This window comes from Lithobates pipiens, unplaced genomic scaffold (genome assembly GCF_037356315.1).
Source record: "Lithobates pipiens isolate NorthernLeopardFrog02 unplaced genomic scaffold, aLitPip1_a1.2 Scaffold_22, whole genome shotgun sequence".
Lineage (NCBI taxonomy): Eukaryota > Metazoa > Chordata > Amphibia > Anura > Ranidae > Lithobates > Lithobates pipiens.
The window spans coordinates 262,706,515-262,714,861 of NW_027507784.1; positions in this window are offsets into that span (position 1 = coordinate 262,706,515).

Consider the following 8,347-nt stretch of genomic DNA (forward strand, 5'->3'; position numbering starts at 1 on the left):
TTTCAATATGTATATTTAATCTATAGAGGCCGGATTCATTCTGATATAACATATGTTGCAGCCGGCTCTGTAGTGTGTTTACTATTATATATATATATATATATATATTTTTTTTGTTTTGTTTATTCTAAAGTTTATTCCCATGTGATCAGGAGAGGGTACCCTCTTTTTGGTCTAGGTATACTCTCTTATTTTCTTGTATATCATTTGTTTATTATTAGGGTGGTTCACTTATATCACCTCTGGAGAGTGTTTACTTATTTGCACATTTATAAGACACACTTGGCACTTTATGATCAATTCACTGTTTTTTGGCTTTGCACTCAATTGAAGCAGTTGTGTTTCTGTGGAGGTTTTCAATTGACTCTGTAGTGCGTTTACTCTTTTTTTTTTGCATTTTTTTCTGCACTTTATCAAAATAGTAATTTTCTAAGAGACTGTTTTTAGTTACTTACCTCTGTTCACTTGATTTTCATTTATTTGGATTCTATCACCTTTGTGGTGTGTTTATTTTATTTTATTTAATGTAGCACTTTTTGATACTATTCAGTAGACATTTATAGATATATATTTTTATATTACACTATTGATTTATGTAATTAGGCATTATACTTATCACCCTCGGAGGGTTATTTAATATAGGGACAGCGCAATACCAACATATCTATAGTTTCATATTAAGTGGATACGGTGTGATCCATTCCGGTAGTAGCAGCAGCCCCTGACATCTGATAGATCACCAGTGGTAGCGCAGGAATAAAACACTATCATTTATTCTTTCAGGACGGCTGCCCAACCTGAAAGGCTGGCATCTGCTGTTACCACCTTCCAGGTAACCAGTAAGAAGGATTTCCCCTTCTGCAGATTCTCCGATATCCTCAACTAACCAACTGAGGCTCTGGTGCACTTTTGGCGACAAACGCATTGGAAAATCGCGTGAATCTTCATGTTCCAGGCCGATAGGATACTGTTTTGCAGCAGTCTCGAATAGAATTTAACTGAGGGAACTGCTTCGACTGAAGCCACCATCTTGCCCAACAACCTCATGCAAAGGCGAATGGAATGACCCTTCTTTTCCCTGACCCCTTAGACCAGCTCCTTTATGGCACTGATCTTTGCCTTCATCTGGATTGTATCTATGACCAGACCCAAGTACACTAATCTTCTTACTGGCTTTAAAGATTATTTCTCTAGGTTGATGACCCAACCTAGGTATTCCAGGCAGTTGACTGTGGTGACCACATTTTAGTCCAAGTGGACTACCGACCGGTCTATTAATAGCAGATCTTTGGGGACATTTGACCTGAGGAAGCAAGGAATCTAGTTTGTAACCTAGAGCTATTGTGGAGACCACCCATCTGTCCTGAAATTCTTCCTGCCAGACCTGCAGAAGTCTTCCTCTCACTCGAACGAGTGGGGGTGCTCCTTCATAAAGAGGCTTTAGCATTGTCTCAGGCTTCCTCCCCCAGGACTTCTTTTGTCCCTGGGGTTGACCCTGAAGTTTACCTCTTGAACCTGATGGTGGAGGCCATTGTGACTGCCTGGAGACTGATGCCCCTGGCACTGGACAAAGAGCCCGTTTAAATGAGGGATGTTTACTCTTTCTTAACTGGCAAAAGAGTACTTTATTTTTTTTAATATGTTTGTCCAAATCCTCCCCAAACAGCTTTTCACCACGAAAATGAAAACCAGCCAGGAGCTTCTTGCATGGGGCTTTGGCTGACCAACCTCTTAACCAATAGATTCTACGCATAAGTACCAACCCAAGCGTAAGGCAAGGGGTTTGAAGAATAGAATCTATGATTGCGTCAATTGCAAAGCACAAAGCTGCTGGCAGCTCAGCTAATTCCTGGGCCTGCTGTTCAGGGAACACTTTGAGCACCCGTTTCATGTGGTCTCTCAAGGATTGACATAACCCAATTGCCACTGCAGGTTGAGCCACTGAACCAGCCAGGGAGAAAATGTTTTTTAACAGGAATTCCAATTTTTTATCAGTTGGATCCCTAAGCATTTGCGCATTGTCAAACGGACAAGTCAAACTTTTTTTCACAGAGGATATAGCAGCGTCAATTGCTGGTATACTCCACATCTTGGTGTATTTTTTCCTCCATAGTATAAAGTGTTGAAAACTTCTTAGGAGGAAAAAAGTGCTTATCTGGGTGATTCCACTCAGAATACATAAGTTTTCTCGTAATGAATGGACAGGAAAGGCTTGCAGGGGGCTTTAGTGAATCCAAACAAGAAGTGGTCTCTTCAACCGACTCCGTTAAGGGTAGCTTAAATGTGGAGCAGACCATTTCAGTAAGACTTTGCACCAGCAACTTCTCAGCATGTGAAGCTGAAGAAGATCCTTCTCCACTTGATTTCTCATAAGAGGAATCATCAGCCTGTTCACGGTCCCCTGAGGGGGATTCATCCCCCCCCCCCCCCCCCCCACAGTTCCTCCGTTTGGGGATCCTGGGTGGTAGAAGGGGACCTAATGCATTTTCTTCCACTCTGTGAAGACGTGATTAAAGCCACTAATCTTTCCTCTAAGCCACTCATAGCTGATGAGAAAACCTGCTCAGTTATATAGACAGGGGCTGAAGTGTCTGAAGCAATTGCAGCCCCTGATGACTCACTCTAACTAGCCTCCTAAGTACGGGATGGTGTTGCAGAGCAATAGTCCAGCAACTGCCGCTGCTATTAAGCTCAGCCTGATGCTTAAAGTAAATGTGCCTGGGAATGCCTGTGTCACTCTCATGCCACCCATCCACTCTGTGTCCCTCCTAGCTATATGTACCTGAAAAAAAAGTGCATTTTATAGCTATGCAGCCGTGTGGATGCTAAATCATGCCAACGCCATTAAGCCCGCCCCCTTCCTCCGACCACCCATCGCGACCCACCCACCCAGAGCAAGCGGGCTCTGATCCTGACCGGACCGCATGGAGGAGGGCTGGGGGAGGAGGAGAGCTGCCCATGGGAACCGATGTAATGGCGGCGGGAGCAGCGCGGCACACTGCTGTGTGATGCCATGCTCCTACTGCCTTAGGGAAAGCTATCCAGGTGGGGGGACATTCCTAGGAGAAAACCCCCCTTTCCCACTACTTTACTTGGAGCCTGGCCTGGAGGAAGCATGCAGCTTGTACACAGAGACGAGACTGACAAGCATGGAACAGGTACGTGCTCTTGCCAGCCCCCAGTGGTGACTATAGGCATAGCAACATTTACTTTAAAGGAGAAAATCCGCAAGAATTAGGACCCATTCTTCACCTCTCACGGTGGGCTCCGTTTAGAAAACCTTCAGGGACTGGGGCCCCCTTTTTTATCAGGGGATCCACAGCCCTGTAAAAAGCACCACGCCAGGAATATAGCTGAAAACAAATACTGGATCCTGGGGTCCAGCTCCCTAAAAAGAGAAGCGTTACAGGCAAAACCTTGTTTCTTTGGACACGAGGCCCAGGTACCATTCAATTCGGCCTTCAAAAGACACTTTGAATGGATCCGGTTCCATGGCTTGCCCCACTGGTGGACCTATCATTCAGAGGAAACTAGGGGAGAGCTGAACAGGATGTTATGTCTCTGCGCCAATGTAGCAGGAGCTACCAGTAAAGTGGAGAATAATGATGTTACATAAAAGGAGGGAAATGACATGGACTTTCACTGTATTGTTCATTTAAGCACAAGAGACTGCATCTTACTTGCAATGTTGCACGGTCTGTGTCCTTCACCTAAGCACACAGACTAACACAACTTTTCTAGAAGTTCTCTCCATCCCTCCCCCCCATATGAAATGTGACATTCTATTCACTAGATTTTAATAACATCTCACACCACCCCCCTTATCTTCTGTATAAAATAGAATATAATAATAAATTTCTAAAACTGATACTTTAACCACTTGCCAGCCAGCCACAGTATATATATATATATATATATATATATTGCGTCAGGTCGGCTATCCTGTGCAACTCGACATACAGTGCCTTGCGAAAGTATTTGGCCCCCTTGAACTTTTCAACCTTTTGCCACATTTCAGGCTTCAAACATAAAGATATAAAATGTATTTTTTGTGAAGAATCACCAACAAGTGGGACACAATTGTGAAGTGGAACGAAATCTATTGGATTTTTGAAACTTTTTTAACTAATAAAAAAATGAAAAGTGGGGCGTGCAAAATTATTCGGCCCCATTGCGTTAATACTTTGTAGTACTACTAGTACTACTACTAGTAATACTTTTGCTGTGATTACAGCTGCAAGTCGCTTGGGGTATGTCTCTATCAGTTTTGCACATTGAGAGACTGAAATTCTTGCCCATTCTTCCTTGCAAAACAGCTCGAGCTCAGTGAGGTTGGATGGAGAGCGTTTGTGAACAGCAGTTTTCAGCTCTTTGCACAGATTCTCGATTGGATTCAGGCCTGGACTTTGACTTGGCCATTCTAACACCTGGATACGTTTATTTGTGAACCATTCCTTTGTAGATTTTGCTGTATGTTTGGGATCGTTGTCTTGTTGGAAGATAAATCTCCGTCCCAGTTTCAGGTCTTTTGCAGACTCCAACAGGTTTTCATCCAGAATGGTCCTTTATTTGGCTGCATCCATCTTCCCCTCAATTTTAACCATCTTCCCTGTCCCTGCTGAAGAAAAGCAGGTCCAAACCATGATGCTGCCACCACCATGTTTGACAGTGGGGATGGTGTGTTGAGGGTGATGAGTTGTGTTGCTTTTACGCCAAACATATCGTTTTGCATTGTGGGCAAAAAGTTCGATTTTGGTTTCATCTGACCAGAGCACCTTCTTCCACATGTTTGGTGTGTCTCCCAGGTGGCTTGTGGCAAACTTTAGACGAGACTTTTTATGGATATCTTTGAGAAATGGCTTTCTTCTTGCCACTCTTCCATAAAGGCCAGATTTGTGCAGTGTACGACTGATTGTTGTCCTATGGACAGACTCTTCCACCTCAGCTGTAGTTCTCTGCAGTTCATCCAGAGTGATCATGGGCCTCTTGGCTACATCTCTGATCAGTCTTCTCCTTGTCTGAGCTGAAAGTTTAGAGGGACGGCACAGTCTTGGTAGATTTGCAGTGGTCTGATACTCCTTCCATTTCAAAATGATCGCTTGCACAGTGCTCCTTGGGATGTTTAAAGCTTGGGAAATCTTTTTGTATCCAAATCCGGCTTTAAACTTCTCCACAACAGTATTACAGACCTGCCTGGTGTGTTCCTTGGTCTTCATGATGCTCTCTGTGCTTTCAACAGAACCCTGAGACTATCACAGAGCAGGTGCATTTATACAGAGACTTGATTACACACAGGTGGATTCTATTCATCACCATCAGTCATTTAGGACAACATTGGATCATTCAGAGATCCTTGCTGAACTTCTGGAGTGAGTTTGCTGCACTGAAAGTAAAGGGGGCGAATAATTTTGCATGTACCAATTTTCAGTTTTTTATTTGCTAAAAAAGTTTAAATTATCCAATAGATTTCGTTCCACTTCACAATTGTGTCCCACTTGTTGGTGATTCTTCACAAAAAATTAAAATTTTATATCTTTATGTTTGAAGCCTGAAATGTGGCAAAAGGTTGAAAAGTTCAAGGGGGCCGAATACTTTCGCAAGACACTGTACCTGCGATCACGGTACGCAGAGACAGATTGAGGATCTGCTTGTGTAAATAAGGCGAATCCCCATTCTGTCAGGGAACATCATGGAGATCTGCTGTTTCCAGTGATCGGGAGCGATCTCTGTGGTGTTCCAGTAAGATCATCCCCATACAGTTAGAACACACCCAGGGAACACAGTTAACCTCTATATCGCCCCCTAGTGTTAATCCCTTCCCTGTCAGTGTCATGTATACATTGATCCGTGCATTTTTATAGCACTGAACAATGTAATAATGCCACTTGGGGTCAGATTTGTCCATCCCAATGTCACAGTCCCACTAAAAATCGCAGATCGCAGCCATTACCAGTAAAAAACAAAAAAATAAAAGTCCATAAATCTATCCCCTATTTTGTAGACGCTATGCTTATTGTGATTTTTTTTTTAACCAAAAATATGTAGCAGACGAATTGGCCTAAACTGATGAATAAATTCGTTATTTTTTTTTAACATTTTTTGGATATGTATCATAAAAGAAAAGTAAAAAATATTTTTTTCAAAATTGACAGTCTTTTTTTTGTTTATAGCGCAAAAAATAAAAACCGCAGAGGTGATCAAATACCACCAAAAGAAAGCTCTATTCATGAGAAAAAAGGGACATCAATTTTGTTTGGGTACAAGGTCACAGGACCGTGCAATTGTCAGTTAAAGCGACGCATGGCCGTATCGCAAAAAATGGCCTGGTCATTAAGGGGGTAAAATCTTCCGGGGCTGAAGTGGTTAAACACAGTGATTGCGTTGTGTGAATCCATACCTGCATACAGAGTTAACTTTTATTTTCAGTGTCTCAACCAGAAATATGCATAAAACACCAGTACTGCTTTTTCTGGGGGAGGATAGCACTTTCATTGATGTAGCTATCCATGGAGGGGCCAAGCGTGTTCACCTGCAAAAGGGGCAGACACTCTAGGCCAGTGGTCCCCAACTTTTTTGGCACCAGGGACCGGTTTCATCACAACCAATTTTCCCAGGGATCGGAGGGGGGTGACAGGTGGCTATTCAGGAAGTCCTTTACATCACAGTGCTCCTTTACATTAATGTAATGGGGACTGCTCTGTAAAGGGGGCAGTAAAGGGGCACTGTGATATAAAAAAGGGACTGCACTGTAATGATTACAGTGCCCCTAGCAACCACCACCCAATCACAGTGCCCCTGCAGTCTACGTATGTGGTCTTCATCATTGAGTGGGTGTGGCGTAATTTTACAGTGGGCGGTAAAGGGACATTGTTAAACCAATGATCTGTGTATGCTATTCTGTATGTATGCGGTCCCTCCCTACCAAGTAAATATCTTCACCAGTCAAAATTTTACAACTTTTCCCCCTAAAAAACACCCATCACTCACCTCTGCACCTCCTATCCACTGCTCACCTCTGCACCCCACCATCCAAAGTTTTCTGTACCACTGCCCACAGGTCACCCCTTGTACCCATCTCCAAAAGCTCACCTCTGCATCCCCAAAATTCAAAGCACACCTCTGTGCCACTCCTCAAAGCTCACCCCTGTACCTTACGCACAGTTCACCTCTGCACTAGGTTTGAGCGGACACCTGGATGTTCAGGTTCAACAGGTTCGGCCGAACTTCGCAAAAAAGTTTGAGTTCGGGACCTGAACTTGACCCTAACTTGATCCCGAACCCAAAGTTGAAGTCAATGGGGGCCCGAACTTTTAAGAATTAAAATGGCTCTAAAAAAAGTAATGGAAAGGGATAGAAGGCTACAAATGGCAGCAAAATGTTGTTAAGAGCATGGCAAGTGCTCTGCAAACAAATGTGGATAGGGAAATAACTTAAAATAAATAAAAATTAAAAATAATATGCTGGAGGCCCTCTTCTCAGAAGAAGAGGTACAGGAAGTCATTAAGAACCTCAAATCAGGTTCTGCTCCTGGCCCCGATGGTCTTCCTAACCCATATTACAAGACATTTACCACCACCCTGACTCCACATTTGACACAATTTAATGCAAAGACACAGGGAATCCCACTTGATCCTCACCTATACACAGCCTACATTGCAGTAATACCGAAACCGGATAAAAACCCGGAAGAAATCAGTAATTATAGACCCATCTCCCTCATCAATGGCGACTTAAAAATCCTTACAAAAACTCTTTGCAAATCGTCTAGCTTCCTTCATTAACCGATATGTTCATAAGGATCAAGTGGGGTTCACCCCAGGCAGACAGGGCCCTGATCAGATCAGAAAAGCCATAGACATAGTCTCCATCCTCCAGACAAACTGGCCAGGAGGTCCAAAACAATCAGGCATGCTTTTATCACTGGACCTTCAATTCGGTCTCCTGGCCATACATCTTTACAATCCTTGAACGTTGGGGGTTTGGTGACAAGTTTATGGGCCTGATCCGAGCTTTTCTAATCCTAAAGCCTATATTAGGCTTCAAGGCCACTACTCCAAACCAATACATATAGCCAAAGGCCTCAGACAAGTCTGTCCTTTATCTCCGCTAATCTTTGCAATCGCAATTGAGACACTTGCCATCTCCATTTGCCGGGACCCCAACATACAAGGCGTTCAATGTGGCTCCCAGGTTCACAAATTGTGGTAGGGCAGCCCAGCTGCATGAAACAACGTACCTGTAGGTTGTTCGATCTCCGTAGTCTGGGGCGCGTGCCGCCGGCGACCCACTAATTGGACACAGCAGGACCATCGGCCACCTACGATCGTTTGGGGGTATGACAGAACAG